Source organism: Pan troglodytes, chromosome X (genome assembly GCF_028858775.2).
Source record: "Pan troglodytes isolate AG18354 chromosome X, NHGRI_mPanTro3-v2.0_pri, whole genome shotgun sequence".
Lineage (NCBI taxonomy): Eukaryota > Metazoa > Chordata > Mammalia > Primates > Hominidae > Pan > Pan troglodytes.
The window spans coordinates 73438556-73458495 of record NC_072421.2 but is presented as its reverse complement, the minus strand read 5'-3'; the positions used below and the strand labels follow the sequence as shown (position 1 = coordinate 73458495).

Below are 19940 nucleotides of genomic sequence, written 5' to 3'. Positions count from 1 at the left end.
ATGCACTCCTTTTTAGTTATTCCCACCTGCTCAGCTCCCTTGTTAGGTCGAGACATCTTAAAATATCTGCTTCCCTGACTATTCCTAGGCTACAGCCACACCTCATTGCCTCTCTTTCCCCCAGTTTAAAGCCTCCTTTGCATCTTCCTCTTGTATCCCCCCCCCCTGAACCCACAAATATGGGATATCTCTACTCCCTCTCTGGCAATCTACCACACGCCTATTAAAACCTTTACCCTTACCCTGCTCAATGCTAATACCCCATCCCAAAGCAGGCTTTAAAAAGGTTAAAGCCTGTTATTACCCGCCTGTTACAACATGGCCTCTTAAAGCCTACGAAATCTCCTTACAACTCTCCTATCCTAACTGTCCAAAAACCGGCCATTCTTACAGGCTGGTCCAGGATCTTCGCCTTATCAACCAAATTGTCTTGCCTATCCACCCTTTGGTGCCAAGCCCATATACTCTCCTATCCTCAATACCTCCCTGTACAACCCATTATTCTGTTCTGGATCTCAAACATGCTTCCTTTACTATTCCTTTAGACCCTTCATCCCAGCCTCTCTTTGCTTTTACCTGGACTGATCCTGACACCCATCAGTCCCAGCAGCTTACCTGGGCTGTATTGCCTCAAGGCTTCTGGGACAGCCCCCATTACTTCAGCCAAGCTCTTTCTCATGATTTACTTTCTTTCCACCCCTATGCTTCTCACCTTATTCAATATATTGATGACCTTCTACTCTGTAGTCCCTCCTTTGAGTCTTTTCAACAAGATACCCTTCAGCATTTATTTTCCAAAGGTAACGGGTATCCCCCTCCAAAGCTCAAATTTCTTCCACATCTGTTACCTGCCTCGGCATAATTCTTCTTGAAAACATGCGTGCCCTCCCTGCCGATCATGTCCAGCTGATCTATCAAACCCCAACACCTTCTACAAAGCAACAACTCCTTTCCTTCCTGGGCATGGTTGGACACTTTAACCTTTGGATACCTGGTTTTGCCATCCTAACAAAACCATTTATAAACTCACAAAGGAAAACCTAGCTGACCCCATAGATCCTAAATCCTTTCCCCACTCCTCTTTCCATTACTTAAAAACAGCCCTAGAAGTTGCTCCCACACTAGATCTCCCTAACTCATCCCAACTCTTTTTCATTACACACAGCCGAAGTGCAGGGCTGTGCGGTAGGAATTCTTACACAAGAGCCGGGACCGCGCCCTGTAGCCTTTCTGTCAAAACAACTTGACCTTACTGTTTTAGGCTGGCCTCCACATTATTCCTGATACCTCACCTGACCCCCATGACTATATCTTTCTGATCCAGCTGGCATTCACTCCATTTCCCCATGTTTCCTTTTTTCCTTCTCCTTACCCTGATCACACGTGGTTTATTGATGGCAGTTCCACCAGGCCTAATCGCCACTCACCAGCAAAGGCAGGCTATGACATAGTATCTTATACATCTATCATTGAGGCTACCGCTCTGGTCCACTCCACTACCTCTCAGCAAGCCTAACTCATTGCCTTAACTTGAGCCCTCACTCTTGCAAAAGGATTGCGTGTCAATATTTATACTGGCTTTAAATATGCCTCTGACGTCCTGCACCACCATACGGGCTGAAAGAAGTTTCCTAGTGAGCAAGGGTCCTCCATCATTAATGCCTCTTTAATAAAAACCCTTCGCAAGGATGCCTTACTTCCAAAGGAAGGTGGAGCCATTCACTGCAAAGGCCATCAAAGGACCTCAGACCCCATTGCTCAAGGCAACAATTACGCTGATAAGACAGCTAAAGAAGGAGCCAGTATTCCTACTTCTGTCCCTCATGGCCAGTTTCTCTCTTTCTCATTAGTCACTCCTACTTACTCTCCCACTGAAGTTTCCACCTATAAATCCCTCCCCACTCAAGGCAAATGGTTCTTAGACCAAGGAAAATACCTCTTTCCAGCCTCACAGGCTCATTCCATTCTATCATCCTTTCATAACCTCTTCCATGTGGGTTACAAGCCACTAGCCCACCTCTTAGAATCTGTCATTTCCTTTAAGACATTTGCCCTGCATTTCACTCCATCCTTGGCTACCTTCCCCTTGTTCTTTGGAATCTCCTCCTAGCCCCTCCACTTGCTTGCTTATAACCAGCCCCATGAATAGAAGTGAAAGGTTACTCATAGACATTATGAGCTTACTCATACACCATAAAAATAGAACCTCCCCCTCTACCCAGTTGCCCCATCAATCCCCATTACAACCTCTAACATGTGCTGCTCTCGCTAAATCCCTAAGAGTCTAGGTGCAAGACACCTCTTTTGGTGCTTCCTCTCATCTTTTCACTTTACATTTCCGGTTTTGCCTTACAAAGGTCTTTTCTTCCTCTGCAGCTCCTCCACCTACATGTCTACCTGCTAATTGGATAGGTACATGTACGCTAGTTTTTCTTGTTCCCAAAATTCAATTTTCAAATACGACCATGCAACTTCCTGTCCCCCGCATGACACCAACCAGACAAAAAAGAATTATTCCTCTAATCCCTCTACTTGTAGGCTTAGGACTTTCTGCTTCCACTACTACCCTTGGAGCTGGAATAGCAGGGGTTTCAACTTCTATCATGGCCTTCTGTAGCCTTTCTAATAACTTTTCTACTAGCATTACAGATAAATCACAAACTTTATCAGTCCTTCAGGCCCAGGTTAACTCCTGAGCTGCAGTTCTCCTTCAAAGTCGCCAAGGACTTGACCTACTCACTGCTGAAAAAGGAGGACTCTGTGTATTTTTAAATGAACAATTTTGTTTTTATCTAAAACAATCCAGCCTGCTATATGACAACATACAAAAGCTTAAAGATGCCCAAAAACTCGGCAGCCAGGCAAATAATTACAGTGGATCCACCTGGACACTTTCTAACTGGGTGTCTTGTCTCCTCCCTATTCTTAGTCGCCTGGTACCTGTGTTTCTCCTTCTCTTATTCAGGCCTTGTGTCTTCTGTTTGGTTTCTCAATTCATACAAAACCACATTCAGATCATTACCAATCATCCTATACGACAAATGCTACTTTTAACGACCCCACGGTACCATCCTCTGCCCCAAGATCTCCCAACAGCCTAAATTCCTATTCCTTGTAACTCATTATAAATTTTTTTAAGGTGTCCATGCAGTCCCTGGTCACGCTTGAAGCAGTCCCAAGAAACATCGCCCCTACACCAATAATCCCCAGTAAAACTTACATTTTCTTTATCTTTTATTATAACTTTATATTTTATAAATAAAAAGACAGGAATGTCAGACCTCTGAGCCGAAGCTCAGCCATTGTAACCCCTGTGACCTGCACATATATGTCCAGATGGCCTGCGGGAGCCAAGAAGTCTGGGGCAACCCAAAACTACAAGAGAAGTAAAACAGCCAGCTCCTGTCTTACTTGACTGACCAACCTTACAACATTCCATTATGACTTGTTCCTGCCCTGCCCCAACTGATCGATCAACTTCATGACATTCTTCTGGGCAATCAGTCTTATGATCTCCCTACCATGCACCCTGTGACTCCCTCCTCTGCTGACAATTGATAACCACCTTTAACTGTAACTTTCCACTGCTTACTCCAGTCCTATAAAACTGCCCCACCCCTATCTCTCTTTGCTGACTCCTTTTTTGGACTCAGCCCTCCTGCACCCATGTGAAATAAACAGCTTTATTGCTCACACAAAGCCTGCTTGGTGGACTCTCTTCACATGGATGTGCGTGACATAGATCTTCCCTCTGACAGAGCCTACCCAAATGAAAAGGAACAAGAAAACCAACCCTGGTGATATGACAAAACAAGGCTTGTTAACACCCCCCAAAAATCACACTAGTTCACCAACAGTGGACCCAAACTAAGAAGAAATCCTCCATTTACCTAAAAAAGAATTCAGGAGGTTAGTTATTAGGCTAATCACAGAGGGACCAGAGAAAGGCAAAGCCCCATGCAAGGAAATCCAAAAAACTAATACAAGAAGTGAAGGGAGAAATATTCAAGGAAATAGATAGCTTAAAGAAAAAGCAATAAAAAATTCAGGAAACGCAGAATACACTTTTAGATATGCGAAATTCTGTGGAAAGTCTCAGCAATAGAATTGAACAAGTAGAATAAAGAAATTTAGCGATCAACGACACGGTCTTTGAATTAGCCCAATCCAACAAAGACAAGGAAAAAAGAATAAGAAAATATGAACAAAGCCTCCAAGAAGTCTGGAATTATGTTAAATGACTAAACCTAAGAATAACTGGTGTACCTGAGAAAGAAGACAATTCTAAAACCTTGCAAAACGTATTTGGGGGACTAATCAAGGAAAACTTCTGTGGTCTTGTTAGAGACCTAGACATGCAATTACAAGAAGCACAAAGAACACCTGGGAAATTCATTGCAAAAAGATCTTCACCTAGGCACATTGTCATCAGGTTATCCAAAGTTAAGACAAAGGAAAGAATCTTAAGGTCTGTGAGACAGAAGCACCAGGTAAACTATACAGGAAAGCCTATCAGATTAACAGCAGATTTCTGCCAGAAACCCCACAAGCCAGAAGGGATTGGGGCCCTATCTTCAGCCTCCTCAAACAAAACAATTATCAGTCAAGAGTTTTGTATCCGTGAAACTAAGCATCATATATGAAGGAAAGATACAGTCATTTTCAGATGAACAAATGCTGAGATAATTTGCTATTACCAAACAACTACTACAGGAACTGCTAAAAGGAGCTCTAAATCTTGAAACAAATCCTGGAAACACATCAAAACAGAACAACTTTAAAGCATAAATCACACAGGAACTATAAAATAAAAATACAAGTTAAAAAGCAAAAACAAACAAACAAAACAAAGCACACAGGCAACAAAGAGCATGATGAATGCAACAGTACCTCACATTTCAATACTAACATTGAATGTAAATGGCCTAAATGCTCCATTTAGAAGATACAGTACCGGAGAATGAATAAGAGCTCACCAATCATCTGCTGCCTTCAGGAGACTCACATAACACATAAGGACTCACAAAAATTTAAAGTAAAGGGGTGGAAAAAGGCATTTTGTGCAAATGGACACCAAAAGCGAGCAGGGGAGCTATTCTTATATCAGACAAAACAAACTTTAAAGCCACAGCAGTTGAAAGAGACAAAGAGGGACATTATATAATGGTAAAAGGCCTTGTCCAACAGGAAAGTATCACAAACCTAAATATATATGCACCTAACACTGGACCTCCCAAGTTTATAAAACAATTACTAATAGACCTAAGAAATGAGATAGACAGCAATACAATTATAGTGAGGGACTTCAATACTTCACTGACAGCAGTAGACAGGTCAATCAAGACAGAAAGTCAAAAAAGAAACAATGGATTTAAACTATATGTTGTAACAAATGGACTTAACAGATATATACAGAACATTTTATCCAACAACTACAGAATACACATTCAATTCAACAATGCATGGAACTTTCTCCAAGATAGACCATATAATAGGACACAAAAGGAGGCTTGATAAATTTAAGAAAATTGAAATTATATCAAGCACTGTCTCTCACTATAGTGGAAAAAAACTGGAAATAAATTCCAAAAGGAACCTTCAAAACCACGCAAATACATCGATATTAAATAACTTGCTCCTGAGTGAGCACTGGGTCAAACAAAATCAAGATGGAAATTTAAAAATTTCTTTGAACTGAATGACAATAACAACACAACCCAGGCCAGGCGCAGTGGCTCACGCCTATAATCCCAGCACTTTGGGAGGCCGAGGCAGGTGGATCACAAGGTCAGGAGATCGAGGTCATCCTGGCTAACATGGTGAAACCCCGTCTCTACTAAAAATACGAAAAAAAAAAATTAGCCGGGCATGGTGGTGGGTGCCTGTAGTCCCAGCTACTCGCAAGACTGAGGCAAGAAAATGGCATGAACCTGGGAGGCGGAGCTTGCAGTGAGCTGAGATCACGCCACTGCAGTCCAGCCTGGGCAACAGAGCGAGACTCCCTCTCAAAAAATAAAAATAAATAAAAACAAAAAACACAACCTATCAAAACCTCTGGGATACAGCTAAGGCTGTGCTAAGAGGAAAGTTCAGAGCCCTAAACGCCTATATCAAAAAGTCCAAAAGAGCACAAAGAGACAATCTAAGGTCATACCTCAAGGAACTGGAGAAACAAGAATAAACGAAACCCAAACCCAGCAGAAGAAAGGACATAACCAAGATCAGAGCAGAACTAAATGATACTGAAACAAACAAACAAAACTCCACAAAAGATAAATGAAACAAAAAGCTGGTCTTTGAAAAGATAAATAAAATGGATAGACCATTAGCAAGACTAACTAAGAAGAGAGAAAAATGCAAATAACCTCAATAAGAAATGAAATATGAGATATTACAACTGACACCACTGAAATAGAAAACATCATTTAAGGCTACTATGAACACCTTTATGTACATAAACTATAAAACCTAGAAGAGATGGATAAATTCCGGAAAAATACAACCCTCTTAGTGTAAATCAGGAAGAAATTGATACCCTGAACAGACCAATAACAAGCAGTGAGATTGAAATGGTAGTTTAAAAATTACCAACCAAAAAAAGTCCAGGACCAGATAGATTCACAGCAGAATTCTACAAGACATGCAAAGAAGAATTGATGCCAATCCTTTTGACACTATTCCACAAGAGAGAAAAAGAAGGAACCCTCACTAATTCATTCTATGAAGCCAGCATCACCCTAATACCAAAATCAGGAAAGGACACAACCAATAAAGAAAAGTACAGACAGATATCTTTAAGGAATGTAGATGCTAAAATTATTAACAAAACACTAGCTAACCAAATCCAAAAACATATCAAAAAGATAATCCACCATGATAAAGTGGGTTTCATAACAGGGATGATTTAACATATGCAAGTCAATAAATGTGATACACCACATAAACAGAATTAAAAACAAAAATCACATGATAATCTCAATAGATGCAGAGAAAGCATTCAACAAAATCCAGCATCCCTATATGATTAAACCCTCAGAAAAATCGGCATGCAGGGGACATACCTTAATATAATAAAAGCCATCTATGACAAACCCACAGCCAACATAATACTGAATGGGGAAAAGTTGAAAGCATTCCCTCTGAGAATGGGAACAACACAAGCATGCTCACTCTCACCACTCCTCTTCAACATAGTACTGGAAGTCCTAGCCAGAGTAATCAGACAAGAACAATAAATAAAGGGCATCCAAATTGGTAAAGAGGAAGACAAACTGTCCCTCTCTGCTGAAGATATGCTTGTTTACCTGAAAACCCTAAAGACTCCTCCGAAAATCTCCTAGAACTGATAAAAGAATTCAGCAAAGTTTCCAGATACAAGATTAATGTACACAAATCAGTAGTTCTTCTATATACCAACAGTAACCAAGCTGAGAATCAAATCAAGAACTCAACCCCTTTTACAATAGCTGCAAAAAAAAAAAATACTCAGGAATATACCTAACCAAGGAGTTGAAAGACCTCTATAAGGAAAACAACGAAACACTGCTGAAAGAAATCATAGACAACACAAACAAATGGAAACACATCCCATGCCCATGGATGGGTAGAATCAATGTTGTGAAAATGACCATACTGCCAAAAGCAATCTACAAATTCAATGCAATCCCCATCAAAATAAAACGATCATTCTTCACAGAGCTAGAAAAAACAATTCTGAAATTCATATGGAACCAAAAAATAGCCCACACAGCCAAAGCAAGATTAAGCAAAAAGAGTAAATCTAGAGGCATCACACTACCTGGTTTCAAACTATAATATAAGGCCGTAGTACCAAAACAGTATGGCACTGGTATAAAAATAGGCACATAGACCAATGGAACAGAATAGAGAACAAAGAAATAAACCCAAATACTTATAGCCAACTGATGTTTGACAAAGGAAACAAAAATATAAAGTGGGAAAAGGACGCCCTTTTCAACTAATGGTGCTGGGATACTTGGCTAGCCACATGTAGGAGAATGAAACTGCATCCTTATCTATCACCTTATAGAAAAATCAACTCAAGATGGATTAAGAACTTAAACCTAAGACCTGAAGCTATAAATATTTTAGAAGATAACACTGGAAAAACCTTTCTAGGTATTGGCTTAAGCAAGGATTTCATGACCAGGAATCCAAAGCAAATGCAATAAAAACAAAGATAAATAGTTGGGACCTAATTAAACTAAAGAGCTTTTGCACAGCAAAAGGAACAGTCAGCAGAGTAAACAAACAGCCCACAAAGTGGGAGGAAATCTTCACAATCTATACATCTGACAAAGGCCCAATATCCAGAATCTACAATGAAGTCAAACAAATCAGCAAGAAAAAAACAAACGATCTCATCAAAAAGTGGGCTAAGGACATGAATAGATAATAATCAAAAGAAGATAAACTAATGGCCACCAAACATATAAAAAATGCTCAACATCACTGAAGATCAGGGAAATGCAAATCAAAACCACAATGTGATACCACTTTACTCCTGCAAGAATGGCCATAATCAAAAAATAAAAAAAAGAGTAGATGTTGGCATTGATGTAGTGATCAAGGAACACTTCTACACTGCTGGTGGGAATGTCAACTAGTACAGTCACTATGGAAAACAGTGTGGAGATTCCTTATAGAACAAAAAGTAGAACTACCATTTGATCCAGCAATCCCACTACTGGGTATCTACCCAGAGGAAAATAAGTCATTATTCGAAAAAGATACTTGCACACCCATGTTTATAGCAGCACAATTCTCAATTGTAAAATCGTGGAAACAACCCCAATGCCCATCAATCAATGAGTGGATAAAGAAAATTGTGGCATATATATATAATACTCTGCCATAAATAGGAATGAATTATGAATTAACAGCATTTGCAGTGACCTGGATGAGATTAGAGACTATAGTTCTAAGTGAAGTAACTCAGGATTAAAAAACCAAACATCATACATTCTCACGGATATGTGGGAGCTAAGCTATGGGGACGCAAAGGTATAAGAATGATGCCATGGACTTTGGGGACTTAGGGGAAGGGTGGGAATGGTGTGAGGGATAAAAGACTACAAATATGGTGCAGTGTATACTGCTCCAGTGATGGGTGCACCAAAATCTCACAAATCACCACTAAAGAACTTACTCATGTAACCAAACAAGACCTGTACCCCAATAACATATAAAAAAAATTAAAAAATTAAAATTAAAAAAACAAAACAAACAATAAAACAAAAACAAAAAAGCAAAAAGAGAAACAAAACAAAACAAAAAGCCTAACACAGTCATGTAACAAACAGAACACTTGTTTGGAAAAAATGTAGAAATTTTATGAAATAAGCTTCAAGTTCTACCAAGGAAAACAGGAATATAGTAATACAAAGTGTTGTTTCTCCCATACCTATTCCCCCGTCATTCCCCTTCTTGTTAATGGTACCAATACCTTTCAGCATTGACTGTGAAATCACTCTCACCATCTCACAATCCAGTAAGAAAATCATATAGACCATAAGTCTGTAATGTCTCACTGGCTAATACTTCCACATTATCATGTCTTACCTAGAATTTTAAAAAGTATTTCACCTACTTAGCACTTCTTACTCCCTCCAATGCATCTTTTAAAATATATCATTCTCAAACTGATATTTTTAAACCACAGATCTAAGTTATAATGTATCTTTCACTCTCTTGCCCACAACCCTTTGACCAAGAGATAAAGCAGAAAATATCTCTGCTGAGCACACATTGGCCACCAGGTTCTGATTCCCATCTATTCTTTCAAGCACAAAACACAGCTCCACACCATTCGTGCTCCTTCCAGAATGACTATGACTTATTTCCCTGAAAACGGCCCCTGAGTCACACAATGAAGCCTCTGATTGGAAATTCTCTTACTCCACTCAATTATCATGTGATTAACATGGCCTATCTTCTTTCCTACTATGACATCAGAATTCATTTTGTTGAGCTTTAGTGCTTTTTGTGGCCTTTGTATAGATTCTTCCCTGGTGCCCCAGGTTCTGGCACATAGAAGCTGGACATTTATCCCTGCAGTCTCTGAGAGATAAGAATGTAGGAGGCAGCAAGTCCTGGGTGAGAGAGGAAGCTGGATTAAGTACCACTAGGAATAAATGCAGAGGGAAAAGCAGATCACTGGCTGGGAGAAGCTTTTGGTCTTCCTAGAGATATGTGAACAATCACTCTTTTACAGACATAAGAATGAATATTATCTCTTTTCCAGGTACCTTACCCTCACTAAACTTGGTTGGGGGAAGTCTTCCCATTGCAACATACACAGTTTTGGTCTTTTTAGAGATATGTGAACAATCATTCTTTTACAAACATAAGAATGAATATGATCACTTTTCCTGGCACCTTACCCTCACTAAACTCGGTGGAGAGAAGTCCTCCCATTGCAACACACACAGAAGATGTAGTCTCCATCCGACTCTCTTAGTCTGACATTGAGGGTCTGGCTTCAGACAGAATGACAGTTTTGCCCCAGAGACCTTGCATATGGAAGAGCTGTATGTGGTAATTAAGCTTCTTCCTCCACTCCCTCCAGCATCTGTGACAACAAACAAGAGGATAGGTATATTAGACCACAGAGCTTCACAAAGAAAAATGTTTGTACATGTCTGCACATCTGACATCCGACACCCCTCGTAATGAACCTGTCTTATGGGTTCTGCCACACAACCAGGCCTGATTATAAACTACAGCCTGACCAGCACCAACAATGGCAGAGGCATGAACCCCAATTATGCTGCCAGGGCTATACCACTCTATACCCCAGCTCCACCACTGGGGTCTGTATGGTATGGAAGCATGGAAGCCCCAACACCCAACATAAAGATTCATCAATTTCCTTCAACACCCAGATTGAACATAAGCACTGTAGCCCCACCCAATCTTTATTTGAAATGGTTTCTGAACCTTGTCTTTTATACACAACCTTGATCAGATCCAGCTGTTTCCTGAATACCACAATAGCAAGGATAAAGTCCTGAAACCTGACTCTGCATCTGTCTCAATTCAAAACAGGAAGATGTAACTAGTCCTGTAAGTAATTGGCTCCTGTCCCTGTAATATATCACGTTCAGTTGTAATCCCCAATGATGGAGGTGGGAAGGTGACTAGATCATGGGGGTAGATTTCTCACAGTGGTTTAGCACCATCATCTTGGTGCTGTTCTCATGATAGTGAGTCAGTTCTCATGAAATCTAGTTGTTTAAAAGTGTGTAGCACCTCCCTCGCCCTCTCTTACTCCTGCTCCTGCCATGTAAGACGTGCCTGCTTCCCCTTCCCCTTCCACATGATCATAAGTTTCCTGAGGCTTCCTCAGAAGCCAAGCAAATGCCAGCACCAAGCTTCCTGCACAGCCTGCAGAACCATGAGCCAATTAAACCTCTATTCTTTACAAATTACCCAGTCTTAGGTATTTCTTTATAGTAATGTGAGAATGGCCTAAGACACCCTGTCAATCTGCACCTGGGCAGTGTCTTCATAATTCAAGGTGCAGTACAGCAATTCTGACACTGGAGGCTGCGTTGCCTAACAAATAATCACAAGAGCCAGAATTATTCAGGAAATATCTGAGACTGGCCTTTATCTCTAAGAGACAATGGAAAGAAGATTTCCAATAAATATTACAGTTAGTGGCATAGAGGTTTTCCCTCTTTCTCCTCTACATCCTGGTTTATTCCCTGTGTTGATGCCTCCAGATCTACTCCCAGTCACTGGACACAGTCATACACAAACGCATAATGCACAGCAATCCACCTCTGTACAGTCTGACTGACGATATTTTCAACATATGCTGTATTTTTCTGAACATAACCCCATCATACATAGAAAAGCAACTGAAAGTTGAGAAACTGTAAGTTGAGTCATCATAAGTCAGGGACATCTGTCTATTCTACTTTTATGATGCCTGTCATGGCAAATCAAGTAGCCTCCTAATTTCTCTTCCCTGTTCCACTTTCTGATTCTCTCAAAAATCCATCCTCAACACCGTAAAGAGATCGCTCATCAATCCATCAACAACTGACAAGAAACTTGTAATGAATTCGCAAAGAGTTGCATGGAGGAATCAAATGGGTAGAGGCCTTGTTATACATATTTTAAATTAATCTTTACTGTTTAGTTAAATGACAGTTGTTACATGCAGTTGTAAGAAATAATTCAAAGATTACACAGAGATCCTATGTACGCTTTATTCAGTTTCCCCCAATGGTAAAATTTTGCAAAACTACAGTACAATATCACAACCAGGATATTCACATTAATAGTGAGATACAGAATATTCCATCGCCACAGGGATCCTGCCTGTTGCTCTTCTACAGCTATACTCACTTCCTTCCTGCTCCCACCCCTTTCTTAACCTCTGGAAAGAACTAATCATTTCTCCAATTCCATAATTTTGTCATTTCAGAAATGTAATATAAACGGAATCACACATCGTGTAATCTTTGGGACCGCCTCATTTCACTCAGCATAATTCTCTGAAGATTCCTCCAGGTTGCTGGTTGTTCTGTGTTTGTTCCTTTACATTCCATTGTATGGAACGGTTCAACAGTTTGTTGAACCATTTGCATTTTGAATGACAACTAGGTTGTTTCCCATTTGGAGTTATGACAAGTAAAGTTGCTACAAACATTCATGCACAGGACTTTGTGTAAACATGTTTTCATTTCTCTGTGATAAATCCCTAAAAATATAATTACTAGATCATATAGCAGTTTTTTTATTACACTTTTAAGTTATAGGGTACAGGTGCACAATGTGCAGGTTTGTTACATATGTATACATGTGGCATGTTGGTGTGCTGCACCCATTAACTCTTCATTTAACATTAGGTATATCACCTAATGCTATCCCTACCCCCTCCCCCAACCCCACAACAGGCCTCGGTGTGTGATGTTCCCCTTCCTGTGTGCATGTGATCTCACTGTTCAATTCCCACCTATGAGTGAGAACATGTAGTGTTTGCTTTTTTGCCCTTGTGATAATAGGCTGAGAATGATGGTTTCCAGCGTCATCCATGTCCCTACAAAGGACATGAACTCATCCTTTTTTATGGCTGCATAATATTCCATGGTGTATATGTGCCACATTTTCTTAATCCAGTCTATCACTGTTGGACATTTGGCTTGGTTCCAAGTCTTTGCTATTGTGAATAGTGCTGCAATAAACATACGTGTGCATGTGTCTTTATAGCAGCATGTTTTATAATCCCTTAGGTATATACCCAGTAATGGAATGGCTGGGTCAAATGGTATTTCTAGTTCTAGATCCCTAAGGAATCGCCACACTGACTTCCACAATGGTTGAACTGGTTAACAGTCCCACCAATAGTGTAAAAGTGTTCCTATTTCTTCACATCCCCTCCAGCACCTGTTGTTTCCTGACTTTTTAATGATCACCACTCTAACTGGTGTGCGATGGTATCTCATTCGGGTTTTGATTTGCATTTCTCTGATGGCCAGTGATGATGAGCATTTTTTCATGTGTCTTTTGGCTGCATAAATGTCTTCTTTTGAGAAGTGTCTGTTCATATCCTTTGCCCACTTTTTGATGGGGTTGTTTGTTTTTTTCTTGTAAATTTGTTTCAGTTCACTGTAGATTCTGGATATTAGCCCTTTGTCAGATGACTAGATTGCAAAAATTTTCTCCCATTCTGTAGGTTGCTTGTTCACTCTGATGGTAGTTTCTTTTGCTGTGCAGAAGCTCTTTAATTTAATTAGATACCATTTGTCAATTTTGGCTTTTGTTGCCATTGCTTTTGGTGTTTTAGTCATGAAGTCCTTACCCATGCCTATGTCCTGAATGGTATTGCCTAGGTTTTCTTCTAGGGTTTTTATGGTTTTAGGTCTAACGTTTAAGTCTTTAATCCATCTTGAATTAATTTTTGTATAGGGTGCAAAGAAGGGATCCAATTTCAGCTTTCTACATGTGGCTAGCCAGTTTTCCCAGCACCATTTATTAAACAGGGAATCCTTTCCCCATTGCTTGTTTTTGTCAGATATGTCAAAGATCAGATAGTTGTAGATATGTGGCATTATTTCTGAGGGCTCTGTTCTCTTCTATTGGTCTATATCTCTGTTTTGGTACCAGTACCATGCTGTTTTGGTTACTGTAGCCTTGTAGTATACTTTGAAGTCAGGGAGTGTGATGCCTCCAGATTTGTTCTTTTGGCTTAGGATTAACTTGGCAATGCAGGCTCGTTTTTGGTTCCATATGAACTTTAAAGTAGTTTTTTCCAATTCTGTGAAGAAAGTCATTGGTAGCTTGATGGGGATGACATTGAATCTGTAAATTACCTTGGGGAGTATGGCCATTTTCACGATATTGACTCTTCCTACCCATGAGCACGGAATGTTCTTCCATTTCTTTGTGTCCTCTTTGATTTCATTGAGCAGTGATGTGTAGTTCTCCTTGAAGGGGTCCTTCACATCACTTGTAAGTTGGATTCCTAGGTATTTTATTCTCTTTGAAGCAATTGTGAATGGGAGTTCACTCATGATTTGGCTCTCTGTTTGACTGTTATTGATGTGTAAGAATGCTTGTGATTTTTGCACATTGATTTTGTATCCTGAGACTTTGCTAAGTTGCCTATCAGCTTAAGGAGATTTTGGGCTGAGACGATAGGGTTTTATAGATATGCAATCATGTCATCTGCAAACAGTGACAATTTGACTTCCTCTTTTCCTAATTGAATACACTTTATTTCCTTCTCCTGCCTGATTGCCCTGGCCAGAACTTCCAACACAATGTTGAATAGGAGTGGTGAGAGAGGGTATCCGTGTCTTGTCCCAGTTTTCAAAGGGAATGCTTCCAGTTTTTGCCCATTCAGTATGATAATGGCTGTGGGTTTGTTATAGATAGCTCTTATTATTTTGAGATATTTCCCATAAATACCTAATTTATTGAGAGTTTTTAGCATGAAGGGATGTTGAATTTTGTCAAAGGCCTTTTCTGCATGTATTGAGATAATCATGTGGTTTTTGTCTTTGGTTCTGTTTATATGCTAGATTACATTTATTGATTTGTGTATGTTGAACCACCCTTGCATCCCAGGGATGAAGCCCACTTGATCATGGTGGATAAGCTTTTTGATGTGCTGCTGGATTTGGTTAGCAAGTATTTTTTTGAGGATTTTTGCAACGATGTTCATCAGGGATATTGGTCTAAAATTCTCTTTTGTTGTGTCTCTGCCCAGCTTTGGTATCAGGATGATGCTGGCCTCATAAAATGAGTTAGGGAGGATTCCCTTTCTTTCTATTGATTGGAATAGTTTCAGAAGGAATGGTACAAGTTCCTCTTTGTACCTCTGGTAGAATTCGGCTGTGAATCCATCTGGTCCTGGAATTTTCGGTTGGTAAGCTATTAAGTATTGCCTCAAATTCAGGGCCTCTTATTGGTCTATTCAGAGATTGAACTTCTTCCTGGCTTAGTCTTGGGAGGGTGTATGTGTCAAGGAATTTATCCATTTCTTCTAGATTTTCTAGTTTATTTGCATAGAGGTGTTTATAGTATTCTCTGATGGTAGTTTGTACTTCTGTGGGATCGGTGGTAATATCCCCTTTATCATTTTTTTTTGTGGCTACTTGATTCTTCTCTCTTTTCTTCTTTATTAGTCTTGCTAGTGGTTTGTCAATTTTGTTGATCTTTTCAAAAAACCAGCTCCTGGATTCATTGATTTTTTGAAGGGATTTTTGTGTCTCTATTTCCTTCAGTTCTGCTCTGATCTTAGTTATTTCTTGCCTTCTGCTAGCTTTTGAAGGTGTTTGCTCTTGCTTCTCTAGTTCTTTTAATTGTGATGTTAGGGTGTCAATTTTGGATCTTTCCTGGTTTCTCTTGTGGGCATTTAGTGCTACAAATTTACCTCTACACACTGCTTTGAATGCATCCCAGAGATTCTGGTATGTTGCACCTTTGTTCTCTTTGGTTTCAAAAAACATCTTTATTTCTGCCTTCATTTCGTTATATATCCAGTTGTCATTCAGGAGCAGGTTGTTCAGTTTCCATGTAGTTGAGCAGCTTTGAGTGAGTTTCTTAATCCTGAGTTCTAGTTTGATTGCACTGTGGTCTGAGAGATAGTTTGTTATAATTTCTGTTCTTTTACATTTGCTGAGGAGTGCTTTACTTCCAACTATGTGGTCAATTTTGGAATAGGTGTGGTGTGGTGCTGAAAAGAATGTATATTCTGTTGATTTGGGGTGGGGAGTTCTGCAGATGTCTATTAGGTCCGCTTGGTGCAGAGCTGAGTTCAGTTCCTGGATATCCTTGTTAACTTTCTGTCTCGTTGATCTGTCTAACATTGAGAGTGGGGTGTTAAAGTCTCCCATTATTATTGTGTGGGAGTCTAAGTCTCTTCGTAGGTCTCTAAGGATTTGCTTTATGAATCTGGGTGCTCCTGTATTGGGTGCATATATAGTTAGGATAGTTAGCTCTTCTTGTTGAATTGATCCCTTTACCATTATGTAATGGCCTTCTTTGTCTCTTTTGATCTTTGTTGGTTTAAAGTCTGTTTTATCAGAGACTAGGATTGCAACCCCTGCCTTTTTTTGTTTTCCATTTGCTTGGTAGATCTTCCTCCATCCCTTTATTTTGAGCCTATGTGTGTCTCTGCATGTGAGATGGGTTTCCTGAATACAGCACACTGATGGGTCTTGACTCTTTATCCAATTTGCCAGTCTGTGTCTTTTAATTGGAGCATTTAGTCCATTTGCATTTAATGTTAATATTGTTATGTGTGAATTTGATCCAGTCATTACGATGTTAGCTGGTTATTTTGCTCGTTAGTTCATGCAGTTTCTTCCTAGTCTCGATGGTCTGTACATTTTGACATGATTTTGCAGTGGCTGGTATCGGTTGTTCCTTTCCATGTTTAGCGCTTCCTTCAGGAGCTCTTTTAGGGCAGGCCTGGTGGTGACAAAATCTCTCAGCATTTGCTTGTCTGTAAAGGATTTTATTTCTCCTTCACTTATGAAGCTTAGTTTGGCTGGATATGAAATTCTGGGTTGAAAATTCTTTTCTTTAAGAATGCTGAATATTGGCCCCCACTGTCTTCTAGCTGGTAGGGTTTCTGCCGAGAGATTCACTGTTAGTCTGATGGGCTTCCCTTTGTGGGTAACCTGACCTTTCTCTCTGGCTGCCCTTAACATTTTTTCGTTCATTTCAATTTTGGTGAATCTGACAATTATGTGTCTTGGGATTGCTCTTCTCGAGGAGTATCTTTGTGGCATTCTCTGTATTTCCTGAATCTGAATGTTGGCCTGCCTTGCTAGATTGAGGAAGTTCTCCTGGATAATATCCTGCAGAGTGTTTTCCAACTTGGTTCCATTCTCCTTGTCACTTTCAGGTACATCAATCAGACGTAGATTTGGTCTTTTCACATAGTCCCATATTTCTTGGAGGCTTTGTTCATTTCTTTTTATTCTTTTTTCTCTAAACCTCTCTCTCGCTTCATTTCATTCATTTGATCTTCCATCACTGATACCCTTTCTTCTAGTTGATCACATCAGTTACTGAGGCTTGTGCATTCGTCACGTAGTTCTCGTGCTGTGGTTTTTCAGCTCCATCAATCCTTTAAGGATTTCTCTGCATTGCTTATTCTAGTTAGCCATTCCTCTAGTTTTTTTCAAGGTTTTTAACTTCTTTGCCTTGGGTTCAAACTTCCTCCTTTAGCTCATAGTAGTTTGATAGTCTGAAGTCTTCTCCTCTGAACTCATCAATGTCATTCTCTGTCCAGCTTTGTTACATTGCTGGTGAGGAGCTGCATTCCTCTGGAGGAGGAGAGGTGTTCTGATTTTCAGAGTCTCCAGTTTTTCTGCTGTTTTTTCCCCATCTTTGTGGTTTTATCTACCTTTGGTCTTTGATGATGGTGATGTACAGATGGGGTTTTGGTGCGGATGTCCTTTCTGTTTGCTAGTTTTCCTAACAGTCAGGATCCTCAGCTGCAGGTCTGTTGGAGTTTGCTGGAAGTCCACTCCAGACTCTGTTTCCCTTGGTATCAGCAGCAGAGGCTGCAGAACAGCCGATGTTGGTGAACAACAAATGTTGCTGCCTGATCCTTCCTCTGGAAGTTTTGTCTCAGAGGAGTACCCAGCTGTGTGAGGTGTCAGTCTGCCCCTACTGGTCGGTGCCTTTCAGTTAGGCTACTCAGGGTTCAGGGACCCACTTGAGGAGGCAGCCTGTCAGTTCTCAGATCTCCAGTTGTATGCTGGGAGAACCACTACTCTCTTCAAATCTGTCAGACAGGAACATTTAAGTCTGCAGAGTTTTCTGCTGCCTTTTGTTTGGCTATGCCCTGCCCCCAGAGGTGGAGTCTACAGAGGTCGGCAGGCCTCCTTGAAACTGCGGTGGGCTCCACCCACTTCGAGCTTTCTAGCCACTTTGTTTACCTACTCAAGCCTCAGCAATGGCGGGCGCCCCTCCCCCAGCATCGCTGCTGCCTTGCAGTTTGATCTCAGACTGCTGTGCTAGCAATGAGTGAGGCTCCGTGGGCGTAGGACCCTCCGACCCACGTGTGGGATATAATCTACTGGTGTGCCGTTTGCTAAGACCATTGGAAAAACACAGTATTAGGGTAGGAGTGACCCGATTTTCCAGGTGCCATCTGTCACCCCTTTCTTTGACTAGGAAAGGGAATTCCCTGACCCCTTGCACTTCCCGGGTGAGGCAATGCCTCACCCTGCTTCAGCTGACGCTTGGTGCGCTGCACCCACGGTCCTGCACCCACTGTACAATACTCCCCAGTGAGATGGACCCAGTACCTCAGTTGGAAATGCAGAAATCACCCATCTTCTGTGTCGCTCACATTGGGAGCTGTAGACTGGAGATGTTCCTATTTGGCCATCTTGGCTCCACCCCCTCATATAGCAGTTTTCTGTTTAGTTTTGTAAGAAATTACCAAACTGTTTGCCAAACTGGCTGCCACCATTTTACAACCCGAAAAGCATTGTATGTGTAATCCAGTTTCTCCTCATCCACACTAGCATTTGGTGTTGTCTCAATTATTTTTAATTTTAGCTATTCTCATATATGTGTAGTGATATCCCATCTTGGCTTTAATTTGCATTTCCAAAATGGCGAATAATTTTGAACATCTTTTCATATGCTCATTTGCCATTTGTATATCCTCTTTGGTAAAGTATTGTTCATGTCTTTCCATATTTTATTCTCAGATAGTTTGCTTTTACTATTAAGTAATGAGAGTTCTTTAAATATTCTGGAAATTATTCCTTTGTGAGATATTTGTTTTATAAATATTTTCTCCCAGTCCGTAGCTTGTTTTACTGTTCACTTCACAGGGTCTTTCGTAGAGTAAGAACTCAACTTTGCCTATCAGCTTAAAGAGATTTTGAGCTGAGATGATGGGGTTTTCTAAATATACAATCATGTCATCTGCAAACAGGGACAATTTGACTTCCTCCTTTCCTAACTGAATACCCTTTATTTCTTTATTTTGCCTGATTGCCCTGGCCAGAACTTCCAGTACTATGTTGAATAAGAGTGGTGAGAGAAGGCATCCTTGGCTTGTGCCAGTTTTCAAGGGAATGCTTCCAGCTTTTGCGCATTCAGTATGATATTGGCTGTGGGTTTGTCATAAATAGCTCTTTTTTATTTTGAGATACATTCCATCAATACCTAGTTTATTGAGAGTTTTTAGCATGAAGGGGTATTGAATTTTATGGAAGGCTTTTTCTGCATCTATTGATATAATCATGTGGTTTTTGTCATTGGTTCTGTTTATGTGCTAGATTACATTTATTGATTTGTATATGTTGAACCAGCCTTGCATCCCAGACATGAAGCCGACTTGATCATGGTGGATAAGCCTTTTCATATGCTGCTGGATTCGGTTTGCCAGCCATTTATTGAGGACTTTCACATTAATGTTCATCAGGGAT

The 19940-nt window shown here is 40.3% G+C and overlaps 2 long non-coding RNA genes across 2 annotated transcripts in view; one reads left to right on the top strand and one right to left on the bottom strand.

The window, feature by feature from the left end:
* The window catches only part of LOC134809368 (uncharacterized), a 141585-nt gene that overhangs the window by 35835 nt on the left and 85810 nt on the right, over positions 1–19940 (bottom strand). The window contains exon 3 of the long non-coding RNA XR_010154906.1: positions 10404–10591. This is a non-coding gene — a long non-coding RNA (uncharacterized LOC134809368). The remainder of the gene's footprint in view (positions 1–10403; positions 10592–19940) is intronic.
* LOC134809369 (uncharacterized) overlaps positions 1–19940 on the top strand; it is a 68375-nt gene that overhangs the window by 15726 nt on the left and 32709 nt on the right. The gene's annotated exons all lie outside the window — the stretch shown is intronic.